Below are 14,301 nucleotides of genomic sequence, written 5' to 3' on the forward strand. Positions count from 1 at the left end.
CAGACAGTCAGTGCGGAGTGTTGGGTGTAAAATCACCTACTCGGCAGTGTGGCAGTTTTTTGTTAAGCCGTCGGAGGAGGTGAACATGGCCATTTGCTGAATCTGTGGGCAGAAGCTGAAGAGTGGCCAGGGTGCCAATGTTGGCACCAAGGCCCTGCATCAACATATGCAACCTTACCATAAAGTGGCCTGGGAGAACCATGGCTCCAATGTGGTAATCCAGCCTGCTGCAGCAACCCAGTGGCACACACCAAATTTCAGTCAGTCAAGGCTTCACCACCTCAGCCGAAGGTGATGCTCCCATTCCTTGCCCTCCTACTCCTCATCAGTCATTCCGTCAGCAATGGATCACCAAAGCGATTTCCAAGAGACAACAGTATGCATGCACTCATCCAACGGCACAGAAGCTGAACATGCTCCTGGCCAAGTTGATGATGCTGCAGTCCCTCCCTTTCCAAGTGGTGGACTCTGCACCTTTCAGAGAACTCATGGCTTGTGCCGAGCCGAGGTGAAGAGTCTAGCCAAACCAGCAACTTCTCCAGGTGACGCCGCTTCCGCCTCCACGTTGTCACTCCGTTGGTCCTACGACAATGTCCACTTCCTCATCCTCCACTGTGTCCTCAGCATCCTCTGTAGGGACATTTCACAGTGCTCATTCAGCATACCACATGTGCAGGGCACAGTGTTGTCACGCTGTTCTACACCTCGTTTGCCTGGGCGAACTGAGTCACACAGGGGATGAACTGCTCCGTGTCCTTCATCAAGAAATCAAATCCTGGCTTTCTCCGCAACAACTCAAAATCGGAAGCATGGTGACCGCCAATGGGAAGAACATGGTGTCGTTGCTGCGTCAAGGAGGGCTGAGCCATCCGCCCTGTATGGCGCCTTTGTTCAATCTGGTTGTCAACCAGTTCCTGAAGTCCTCCACCCATCTGCTAGACATCCTAAAAATGGCAAGGAAACTTTGCATGCACTTCAGCCACTCGTAAACCGCCAAGCACACCCTCCTTGAGCTGCAGCGGCAGAACAGCGTCCCCAACATAGGCTGATATGTGACGTTTCCACCCATTGGAATTCCACCCTCCATATGTTGGACCGACTATATGAACAAAGAAAGGCCATAAACGATTTCTTGAAAATTGAAGCGGATAGAGGTACTCACCTGTGTAACTTCGATGTTAGCCAGTGACAGCTCATGCGTGACACCTGCCGTTTGCTTGTGCCCTTTGAGGAGGCCACTTTTTTTGTCAGTCGCCAGGCCTACGGGATGAACAACATCATTCCACTGATTCATATCCTGGAAAAGATGTTGGTAAGTCTGGCTGGTCAGGGGACTGGAGACGTGGTGCCTACATCTCATGGCCACATGAACCCTGTGGGGGCTGAACTGAAGGAGGAGGAGGACATTAGAGCACAAGCAATGTGTAGAAAAATGGCTGGTTTTTCTACACAGGTGACAGGAGAGGAGGAGCAGGAGCAGGCAGAGGAGCAAGAGGGAGATAAGGAAGATGAGGCAGATGACCCACGCACACCATTGCACTATGCAGTGGAGATGGAGGCAGGGAGTGTCTCCGAGTCACTTGCTTAAATGGCCCACTGCATGCTCACTTGCTTGGGTAGTGACAGCCGAATTGTCACCATTTGGCAGAGGGATGACTTCTGGCTGTCTACCCTGTTAGACCCTCACTACCGGTCCAAAATGGGGGCCTTTTTTACACCCGCTGAGAGGGAGGACAAACTGAACTACTATAGAGACATCATATATAGTCAGTTGGCAGCTGCCTATCTGCACCATCATCCATCCTATCGCAGGTCTAAAAGGGGGCCCTTCTGCACTCTCGCTCCATTGCAATGGCTGCGGTGGTGGTGGGGGGTAGGATCAGTACCAGCTCCATCAGCATCAGCTTGAGCTTAGAGTCAATGATTGAGCAGCTTTCTTAACTGGCCTAGTGAAGAAACTACTCACCAGCATTAGCAGCTAGACCTGGAGCAGAACCTTAACCAGCAGCTGGTGGCATACTTGAACAGCACCTAGCCACCCCACATTAAAAATCCGCTGGACTACTGGGCAGCCAAACTGGATTTGTGGCTGCAACTGGCCATGGCCATAGTAATCCCAAGGAGAACTCGCCAGTCCACCCAAAATGTGGAGAGACTGACTTTTGTCAAGATGAATCAGTCGTGGATCAGCCAGGAATTCCACCCATCAATGCCTGATGCATCAGATTGGATCATTCATGCTGCCTCATCCAAATCTTGACAAAAGAGACCGGTTTCTTCTGGCTACCTGCCTCAGCTACTATTCTGATGTCGCCACCTGCCTGATGCCACACATTTGATGCCAAGTGCTCCTTCTTAAACCCACCATCATCAGCGGATACTGTTACAGCAACCCACCTCCCCACTCTGTCACCTGGTCACTCTGTGGTCTCCTGATGCTGTGGCCACCTCACGACTCAGGTCTCCTCATGAAGCTGTTGCTGCCACCTCTGCACTATGTTATCTTGCCACTCTGTGGTCTCCTCATGCTGCTGCTAAATCAACACTATGTCACTTGGCCACTCTGTGACATCCTCAAACTGCTGCTGCCACCTCCATACTACAGTATGTCACCTTGCCAATCTGTGGCCTCCTCATGCTGCTGCTGACTGAACACTATGTAAATGGCTCACTCTGTGGTCTCCTCATGCTGCTGCTACCTCAACACTATGCCACTCTGTGGACTTCTCAAGCTGTTCTCCCACCCTCCCCACTCCATGACTGGGCCACTATTTTTCCTTTTTGGCCTGGTTGACATAATTTGTTTGACCCTTCTTCTGATCTGTCAGATGGAAGGAAAAAAAGACACAACGGATCCTGTCTGTGTAGCAGCTGTAGGGCTTGTATGTCCTATCAGAATTGGCTTATGATTTGGCAGCCAAAAGCAGGAGTGGGTACAAAACACAGAAGACATGCAGATATACCATTCACATGTCATCTCTGTTTCGGATTCACTCCAGTTTTTATTTTATTTTTTGCTTTAGCAATACTGATGGATTACTGACCAAATGGTGACCCAGTGAAGGTGTATGCTTAACAAACAGGATCTGTTTTTTGGGGGGTTATTGTTCTGACGGATCAGAGGAAGGTCAAAATAATCAGTGACATCAAAACAAACAATAAGTGTTTAAAAGAACAGGTTCTGTAGACATCTATGTGGAATCAGCTGACGATGGTGTAAAAGGGGTGCGCTTCTTTTTACACTAACATCGACCTGTAAGGCTGATTTCACACTTTAAATAAGTGAAGTGTGCAGTGATTCTAAGAGTGACGCCTGTCATCTGCATGTCATACTGACTCACAATATTATTTCACTACCACAGCAGACTCCCTATGCGTGTTACTGCAAGGCACAATGTTCTACACCAGTATACAGGCTCTCTGCAGGAAGGAAATAGCTGTTTTTTAACGCGATTCGCCGTGAGTAAATTTGGATTGTATGAAATCTTTTCGGAAAATTCGGCGAACATGGCCAAATCAAATTTTCTTTTAAATTTGCTTATTTCTAATAGTGAGTAATCCCAGTTTATAGTATGTTGAAGTTGCTTTTAATTAAAGCATAAAAGATACACTCTGGTGCTATGAATCAAGGTACCCCCTAGGGGTTATTATCCACGCATGGCTGAGAGACTAGACGCTGACACATAGCTGGTCAAGGTAATCTCTACGTTTATTACAATAAGTAAAGCAGTTATACACCTTCAGGGAGGCGGTCCTTCCTGAGGCACATGCCATGATTTCATTGGCTTAAGAAGGAAAAGGAGATAAGATAACACTTGGCTTCTGCGCAGTATGCTCTAGCTCATAAACTTTGGAATGTGGATTAATGTATGTGACACTTCAAGGAGGTGTTTTTTTATAGGCAGTGAATCATCTAGCTAAATAATTGGCTCAACCATTCTTCTACAGTCTATACGTCATTCTGTGGGAGTAGCGAGGGGCCTATTGCAGCTTCATTCCCTCTCCGTTCTTGCTTCAGTGTTGGACAAATAGACAGCTTGAAGTAAAGGGGGAGGGGAGGCAGTTGAGATAAGGAACAAGCAGCTTAAGGCAAATACATAAGAAAATCAATCTAGTTACATGAAAGAAAGATATTCACACATCTTTATCAATATGTCTGAGAACTGAAGTTACTCAGCTGGGAATGCATATTGCACTTAAAGCTTTTCTGCTTAGCTGCTTTATCATTGTTGCTACTACCCCACTATTGTTGATGACTGGAAATCTTCCATTCAAATTATTAACTGCAATATTTAATCCTGTTCTGCATACTCTGCATAAAGTGATACCCATTTTAATTTATGTTTGTTTTATGATCATGCAGTGTCGGACTGGGGTACCACCAGTGAAATTAAATCTTAGGGCCTGCAGTACACCTAGATGTAAATATTACCTGACCCTCCATTCGCTAATTCCTGGACATCACATTTCTCCACCTTGATTCTGCTGATAGGTGAGCATCCCAGAGGGGGCATTTATGGCATATTCTGTGGAGGCTGAGCTGAAAAGTAGCAGCTACTGCGTGGCCAATGCCAATAAGCGGATTTCAAGTTGATTGTTAATGTGTTTTTCTCAAGTTTACAAATTTTTTTCTTTAACTATGTTAAAGGAGTATTCTGTTTAGAAGAAATTATTCTTTATCCACTTCATAGGGGATATCTTTTAGATATCTTTTAGTGGAGGTCAGAGAGGAAACTCTATGGAGGAGCTGAGTGATGGGGAGCAAGTGTGCACATTCCTTTGTTGTATGCATAGTACAGAAGTGACCAAAATTCAAAAATTGCCAAAAGCTGGAATAATCTTTCAAGTTCCAGCCTGTTTTGGATGGCAAGGATGAAGCATTTCATTTTTTCCTTGTCACATTTAAAGGGGTTCTCCGGGCTTTTAATATTGATGTCCTATCCTCAGGATAAATCATCAATATCAGATCGGCGGGGATCCGACACCCGGCACCCCCGCCAATCAGTTGTTTGAAGAGGAGTCGCGTGCCGTGCCAGCGCTGCCTCCTTTTTACTGTTTACCTTTATTTCAATGGGACGGATTGCTCCTATACAAGTGTATGGGAACGATCCGTACCATGAAATGAATGGGATGGTTAAGTGTAATTACACCTGCTCACCGCTGCAGAGGCAACGTCGAGAAAGTAAGCAGTGAAGAGTAGGCAGCGCTGGCATGGCGCACACCTCCTCTTCAAATAGGTGATCGGCGGGGGTGCCTGGTGTCAGACCCCCGCTGATCTGATATTTAATGACCTATTCTGAGGATAGGTCATCAATATTAAAAGCCCGGAGAACCCCTTTAAGATCTGAATTTATCCGTTGATGTAGCTGTGCGAAGGGTTGTTTCTTTGTGATGAATTTTGGGGTACATATCATTTATTGAATCATTTTTATTGATTTTATAGCTATAGCACATCTTGTCACTGACATAGTAAATTTATACCCTATCTGAGACTCTCCTTTCCTTTCCCCTGGGGTTAACCAACATTATTTTTAACTAAAAGGATGCACACAAATGTGGTAAAAGGAAACTACAGTTCCCTGCACAGCACATAGATGTCACGGCTGAGGATGGGGGAAACCCTCAACCGTGCAATGTCAATAGGATAAGGGTAGCTGCTAGGCCAGGACGACAGGATCAGGGAGCAGGTCACCTCCTAGCGCGTCCCTAATTCTGACCCTGACTCCTAACCGTATGAGCCAACCCAGATGGTAGGAGGGCTCCGTAACCTAGGGTCCCTACTAGCCGTCAGGAAATCCCTGGACTAGGAGCAGGGTAAGACGAACTGTTCCTCCTAGACACGGACGAACAGGAGTCTCACTGGCCAAGGAACAAGGAAAGGGGAAACATATACAGCATGGATATGGCAGGTTTGTTAAACCAGTACCACACCTACCTGCCACAGACACGCTGACTGGAATCCGTGCACAAGTACTGATGTCCACTCAAACATTAAGGACACAGCACACACACACAAATCACACAGGTATCCAGGACACCGATAGCTGCAAACAACATAGAGAGCATAAAAACATCTTCTTAACATCATAACAAATATTTTATGACCACAAGGGTGGCCCTCACTGGATAGATGGCATATAAGACCAGGAGGATGACTCCAGCATAGAGCATGGCTGGAGTACCCCTCAGCTACAGGCATCCAGCAGGAGCTAAATAGCCCAAGCAGCCACACCCACACACACACATACTAGGAAAGGAGTTAACCCTTCCAACACCAGACAAGGTAAGTGCAACTAAATCCCGTGCACACCAAAGATAGAAGTGAACACATACAAACACACGTTGCAGATACAACCGCATGCCTTGACAGTGAGCCGCCTAGCAACCAGCTCAGGCTGCTACACTGCCAACAACATCATGTTGCCACACGTGAGACAACATACTAACTGCCCTCACCTGCGGTAGACAACAAGCAGACCGCTGACAACTGCATGCGACACAAAGAGTCACGACCAAACACATAGTCATGACAATAGATCCTCTGACTTTTCTGCTCACTCTTCTACACAGCATGCAAGGGCGCACCTACAGGGGGGGTCCAGCGGGTCTGGACCCCCCCTATATGTCCATTTTTTTATTTTTTTTTTAACTTATACATTTTGCTGCTTAGCCTGCTTTCCATCCCGGCAGCATTATACTCATTTCCCCTCCCCCAGGCTCTCAGCTCAGCCTGGCACTGCCTACCGGATTTCTCCTGCTGCTTGCTGGCTCCTGGCTCCTCCCCGCCTCCTCCTTCTAACCGCCGGAAGCGCTGTTACCGGCGCCATCTTCCAGTCAGTGCATGCAGCAGCAAGGCACTGCGGCCGCCCTCACAATTTCGCGCCGTTCCGCCGTAAGATTCAATTCATATTCATTAAGAGCGATTCAGCTAGGTGGTGGATCATTCGTGGGCCATGGCTAGACTTCAGACCCCACTCCAGTATCTGCTCTCGCCTCTCTCTGCACCTTAGTTTATGATGAGTATAGTGCTGTCTGACACGGTGACACCTCCTGCAGGGCAGATACTGGAGTCTGGAGCTGTCTATAGGGGTGCAGGCAGGGCAGATACTGGATGTGTCACATGTTCACATGATTCACATCATATAATGTAAGGGTGCAGGAGGAGAAGATACTGTCTGGAGGTGTCTATAGGGGTGCAGAGAAGATACTGGAGGTGTCACATTATATAATGTAAGGGGGCAGGAGCAGATACTGGTGTCTTTAGGGGTGCAGGAGCAGATACCGGGGTCTGGAGGTGTCCTTAGGGGTGCAGAGCAGATAATGGCATCTGGAGGTATATTATACTGTAGGGGTGCAGAGCCTCTGCACCCCTACAGTATATGATGTGACTGTGACACCTCCAGACCCCAGTATCTGCTCTGCATCCCTATAGAATATCATGTGACGACTGCAGTATCTGCTCTGCACCCCTATAGTATATGATGTGACTCCCCCTGACTCCGGTATCTGCTCTGCACCCCTATAGTATATGATGTGACTCCCCCTGACTCCGGTATCTGCTCTGCACCCCTATAGTATATGATGTGACTCCCCCTGACTCCGGTATCTGCTCTACACCCCTATAGTATATGATGTGACTCCCCCTGACTCCAGTATCTGCTCTGCACCCCTATAGTATACGTGACGAAGGAACCCGTAGGTTCTGAAACACATTGGATGGAAATTTGTCCCTTGGAGGCACCCAGAGCGAAGTTGTGACGTCACACAAAGACGCTCCTGAACTCATCCCTGCAGGCTCCTCGACGTGTGCGCTAGCTACCGGCCAGGGCAGCGCGCAAGGTGAGAGTTAGAGCAAGAAGCGTCCCATCAGATCTAGACAGCGCTTCCTGGAACAACAGGATAGCACCACATCACGGAACAACTATTCACCAGATACAGGTAGAGATCTCGTAATTAGTGTCCTGTATATACATGTAATAATTCTCACCCTCCCCTACCCTCTCTGTATGCCACTGCCGGTATTATATACATATATACAGTATATGCCAAAAACGACTGCGTCCGGGAGGCAGTCGATTGATTCCTCCTGGACGTATCCGTGCGTCATCTCGCGAGACGCGAGATTTCCTGTGAACGCGCGCACACAGGATCGGAAGGTAAGCGAGTGGAATCTCCAGCCTGCCAGCGGCGATTGTTCGCTGGCAGGCTGGAGATGCGATTTTTTTTTAAACTCCTAACAGGTATATTAGACGCTGTTTTGATAACAGCGTCTAATATACCTGCTACCTGGTCCTCTGGTGGTCCCTTTTGCTTGGATCGACCACCAGAGGACACAGGCAGCTCAGTAATAAGTTGCACCAAACACCACTACACTACACTTCACCCCCCTGTCACTTATTAACCCCTATTAACCCTGATCACCCCATATAGACTCCCTGATCACCCCCCTGTCATTGATCACCCCCATGTCATTGATCACCCCCATCTAAGGCTCTATTCAGACATCCATATGATTTTTACGGATACACGGATACATGGATCGGATCCGCAAAACACATATGGACGTCTGAATGGAGCCTTACAGGGGGGTGATCAATGACGGGGGGTGATCACCCCATACAGACTCCCTGATCACCCCCCTGTCATTGATCACCTCCCTGTAAGGCTCCATTCAGACATTTTTTTGGCCCAAGTTAGCAGAAATAGTTGTTGTTTTTTTTCTTACAAAGTCTCATATCCCACTAACTTGTGTCAAAAAATAAAATCTCACATGAACTCGCCATATCCCTCACGGAATCCAAATGTGTAAAATTTTTATACATTTATTTTCCAGACTTCTTCTCACACTTTAGGGCCCCTAAAATGCCAGGGCAGTATAAATACCCCACATGTGACCCCATTACGGAAAGAAGACATCCCAAGGTATTCCGTGAGGGGCATATTGAGTCCATGAAAGATTAAAATGTTTGTCCCAAGTTAGCAGAAAGGGAGACTTTGTAAGAAAATACAATGTATAACTACCCCACAAGTGACCCCATTTTGGAAAGAAGACACCCCAAGGTATTCCGTGAGGGGCATGGCGAGTTCCTAGAATATTTAATTTTTTGTCACAAGTTAGCGGAAAATGATGATTTTTTTTTTTTCTTACAAAGTCTCATATTCCACTAACTTGTGACAAAACATAAAACATTCTAGGAACTCGCCATTCCCCTCACGGAATACCTTGGGGTGTCTTCTTTCCAAAATGGGGTCACTTGTGGGGTAGTTATACTGCCCTGGCAATTTAGGGGCCTAATGTGTGCGAAGTAGTTTGAAATTAAAATCTGTAAAAAATGGCCGGTGTAATCCTAAAGGTGCTCTTTGGAATTTGGGCCCCTTTGCCAACCTAGGCTGCAAAAAAGTGTCACACATCTGGTATCGCCGTACTCAGGAGAAGTTGGGCAATGTGTTTTGGGGTGTCATTTTACATATACTCATGCTGGGTGAGAGAAATATCTTGGTCAAATGCCAACTTTGTATAAAAAAAATGGGAAAAGTTGTCTTTTACCGAAATATTTCTCTCACCCAGCATGGGTATATGTAAAAAGACACCCCAAAACACATTGCCCTACTTCTTCTGAGTACGGCAATACCACATGTGTGACAATTTTTTGCAGCCTAGGTGGGCAAAGGGGCCCACATTCCAAAGAGCACCTTTAAGATTTCACAGGCCATTTTTTACAGATTTTGATTTCAAACTACTTTCCACACATTTGGGCCCCTAAAATGCCAGGGCAGTATAACTACCTCACAAGTGACCCCATTTTGGAAAGAAGACACCCCAAGGTATTTCGTGATGGGCATAGTGAGTTCATGGAAGTTTTTATATTTTGTCACAAGTTAGTGGAATATGAGACTTTGTAAGGAAAAAAAAATAAAAAAAATTAAAAAAATAAAAAAAATCATCATTTTCAGCTAACTTGTGACAAAAAATAAAAAGTTCTATGAACTCACTATGCCCATCAGCGAATACCTTAGGGTGTCTACTTTCCGAAATGGGGTCATTTGTGGGGTTTTTCTACTGTCTGGGCATTGTAGAACCTCAGGAAACATGACAGGTGCTCAGAAAGTCAGAGCTACTTCAAAAAGTGGAAATTCACATTTTTGTACCATAGTTTGTAAACGCTATAACTTTTACCCAAACCATTTTTTTTTTTACCCAAACATTATTTTTTTATTATCAAAGACATGTAGAACAATAAATTTAGCGAAACATCTATATATAGATGTCTTTTTTTTTTGCAAAATTTTACAACTGAAAGTGAAAAATGTAATTTTTTTGAAAAAAAATCGTTAAATTTTGATTAATAACAAAAAAAGTAAAATGTCAGCAGCAATGAAATACCACCAAATGAAAGCTCTATTAGTGAGAAGAAAAGGAGGTAAAATTAATTTGGGTGGTAAGTTGCATGACCGAGCAATAAACTGTGAAAGTAGTGTAGTGCAGAAGTGTAAAAAGTGGCCTGGTCATTAAGGGTGTTTCAGCTAGGGGGGTTGAAGTGGTTAATGAGCAGTTATGTGTATTGGATTGCTAGTGAGGTCTAAGGTGCCGACACCCTGGGGGAGAAGTTAAAGAGGACTTTTCACAGATTATGACACTGTGAACTAAGAATACAGACATGGAGAGCGGCGCCCGGGGATCTCACTGCACTTACTATTATCCCTGGGCGCCGCTCCGTTCTCCTGCTATGCCCTCCGGTATCTCCGGTCACAAAGTTATAGTAGGTGGAGTCTGCCCTTGTTCTGCTCTAGTGCTGGCCAATCGCATTGCAGAGCTCACAGCCTGGGAGGTTATTTTCTCCCAGGCTGTGAGGTCTGCAATGCGATTGGCCAGCGCTACAGAAGAACAAGGGCAGACTCCGCCTACCATAACTTTGTGACCGGAGATACCGGAGGGCATAGCAGGGGAACGGAGCGGCGCCCAGGGATAATAGTAAGTGCAGTGAGATCCCCGGGCGCCGCTCTCCATGTCTGTATTCTTAGTTCACAATGTCAGGATCGGTGAAAGGTCCTCTTTAAAGAGGCTGGAACCTGCCAAGGGAGGAGGGCTTTGTGCTATCCTTAGTTGGCTTTCCTATTTATTGCAAATGGATTGTTGATGAGATTACTTTGACTATGTCCTGCTCTTGTAGGGATAGGGGAGGGGGGAGGTTACTTGTTAATGGGAGGTTTTATTGTCCATTCTAAAAGTGTTTTCATAATAAGATTGTATACTTGGATGTATCACTTGACTATGTCTATTGTGTATTACACTTATTGTATGTCTTTGACAGTGAATAATTTTTATTTTTATTTTGTCTACAAACATGACATAATGATGTTAAAAAGACGAAAAACAATAATAAAGAAATATCTGATTCAAAAATAAAATTATCCTTACCATCCATGTACTCACTAGTCCTTGATATGCATAAGTTTCTCTCCCCCACAATCTTGTTGCCTGTAGAGAGCAGGATTATTATAATGCTGCTCTATACAGGCAGCAAGATTGTAATAATTTCCTGACAGTGTCTAGCCATAAAATACGTAACATGTTGTTCTGTTAATCCTGCTGTAAGAACAGTTTCTAATTTCAGCATTTCAGCTATATGGTGGGAGTGGCCTAGTAAATGTGGGAGTGGCTTATAATAATGGGCGTGGTCTTGTTTTTTTGCCGCATCATTTTTTTCACCAGGACCCCCCCTAGACAAGATTCCTGGGTGCTCCCCTGACAGCACGTGATCTGAAGTTAGATTCTCTTCTTTCCACCACAGAGACTCTTGATGAGGTAACAAAAAAGAGATAAAAACTCCTGACTTTAGAGGCTAATAGTAGCCACAGACTGCAGAGGATTCACTAATAAGAGGCTTCTCTCTGCTGCAGGGAGGAGGGATGCTGGCTGCAGCGTTAGCAGACTCCTCCTCCGCTGTTCTCTAATCCCCCTCCTTATTCTTTCAGTTTGAGGCTGTCCATAGGCTAGACATAGTAACATACATAGTACATAAGGCCGAAAAAAGACATTTGTCCATCCAGTTCGGCCTGTCATCCTGCAAGTTGATCCAGAGGAAGGCAGAAAGAAAGGGGGAAAAATTCCTTCCCGACTCCAATCAGGCAATCAGAATAACTCCCTGGAACAACGACCCCTCTCTAGTAGCTATAGCCTGTAATATTATTACGCTCCAGAAATACATCCAGGCCCCTCTTGAATTCCTTTATTGTACTCACCATCACCACCTCCTCAGGCAGAGAGTTCCATAGTCTCACTGCTCTTACCATAAAGAATCCTTTCTATGTTTGTGTACAAATCTTCTTTCCTCCAGACGCAGACAGCTGATTATAAACCATTTGGAGCCCATGCATTATAAAGAAATAGCCAAGCCCCTTATATTATCAATTAAACTAAGGCCCTTTGCAGCAGTACTAGCTGAACTGTTCTTACAGCACTTTTTTAAAATTCTAACTTTTATTGTCACACCTTTAAAAGCATTAAAGGTTCAGCAAGGATGCTCACGTTTCAAACAATAAAATCCATGTTCTTAATCATAGCATTGAATCCAAGAACATGGATTTTATTGTTCGAAGCACACGAGTGTCCTTGCTAAACCCTTTATGTTTTTTTAAGGTGTGACAATAACAGTATTGAATTTTATACAGTGCTGGAAGAAACGTTTTCTGGATATATGTGCTTTTCTGTTCTGTCCCAGCATTTCTTTCCATGTACTCTGCTATGGAGTGATAAGCTGACTTTTTTGTGTTGTTAACCCTAGCACTGTGCTGTGCATCCTTCTTAAGGGTGGGAGGGGCTCAGATACCCACCGGAGAATTGACCAACTCCCTGGTGGGCCAGTTTAAGCCTGTGATCAATAGCACAAAAAACAACATATCATAAAAAAATAGAGCTGCCAAAGTTAATAAAACTGTAAAAAGAGGACAGATTAACTGGCATGTGTCCAGGTTTTATGCTCTCTATAGCTTTAAATAAGCCTTTACATTAAAGCATTTTAATCAGATAACATTATTTGAATTAATACTTAGTGTCAGTAACCTCACAAATCAAATACACTTCTTTTTTAATAAAGCCTTGTCCCTCACTGAACATCTTTTGTCTGCTTAACACAGAAGTAAATTGCATAAGCTAGTTGATTGCTCTAAAAGTTCTGTATTGGGAGAACATTACGTTCCACTAGAACTGGCAGATATCACAATCGGATAAAATTAGCGTAAAAAAAATAAATGAAGGCTGGTGAGCAGAGACAAGTAAATTGTTACTTCATACCTCTGTGGCCAAATATTCATCCAAAACTGCAGGTATTTGGACAGATAAGTAAAGAGCCATTTCAACCCACATGCAGACATCTGCTCCAGGCTTTTAGTCCTCTTTTGTACAAGAAATGTCACCCATGGCTCCTGTGGTCAAAAAAATTAATAAATAAATTAAGGACCATCTGTTAACATATTCTTTATTTTAAGACATGTATGAGATTGCAATTGAAGAAAACCACAGAAATAAGATAATAATGCACTTAGTAAAGTAGATGCAAGCACTATATATGGACAAGGTCCTCACTCTGATATGATAATGTCTGAGACACTTAGTCAATATATTTTGATCAAAACACATCTAAGCCCGCCTACCGAACGCCAAGGTGGTCTCAGGTCAGGCGGGTCCTACGCTAAACCTACCTAAGCCGTTGGGCTTCTATGTTCAGGAGCGCAGATGCCGCACATATGGTGTGCTGCTCCTAGTCACCTCCATGTGCATCAAGCAACCAATGGGAGGAGGAGCAAGCACAGCCATATGTACCACCTAATCAAGGCGCAAAGGGAAAAAGTGCAGAGGAATGCTACGCCCAAGATAAAATAGGTGTGCATTCACACTTAAAGGTGCCACTCCCTCAAGCAAATACTACATAGTAGTGGATTTTTTTGTCTATGTATGAGAATGCCTCTGAAAATTTATCGGTTGCACCTCCGTCCTGAATGTTCCTCCACTTAGTTGTGCCATTGAGGATGCCAACATATTAATCTATATGCTATTGTGGGCTGCTTAAGTCCTCTGTACCTAAACCGCAAGAGGATCCCCCTTGGCAAGCAAGGAACTGAGAGGTCTCATATGAAAGTAAAGGCAATCTCCCCCCAATCAGATGCTGTTTATTATAGGATATATACAGTATGAGATTAGCTATGAAGAAAACATGGTGATTTTGCATATCATTAATGTCCTTCCCCCAGGTTGTGCCATTGATGAGGACTCAATATTATTCTTTTATTGTGGGCTGAGCA

The sequence above is a fragment of the Bufo gargarizans genome, chromosome 5 (assembly GCF_014858855.1).
Source record: "Bufo gargarizans isolate SCDJY-AF-19 chromosome 5, ASM1485885v1, whole genome shotgun sequence".
Lineage (NCBI taxonomy): Eukaryota > Metazoa > Chordata > Amphibia > Anura > Bufonidae > Bufo > Bufo gargarizans.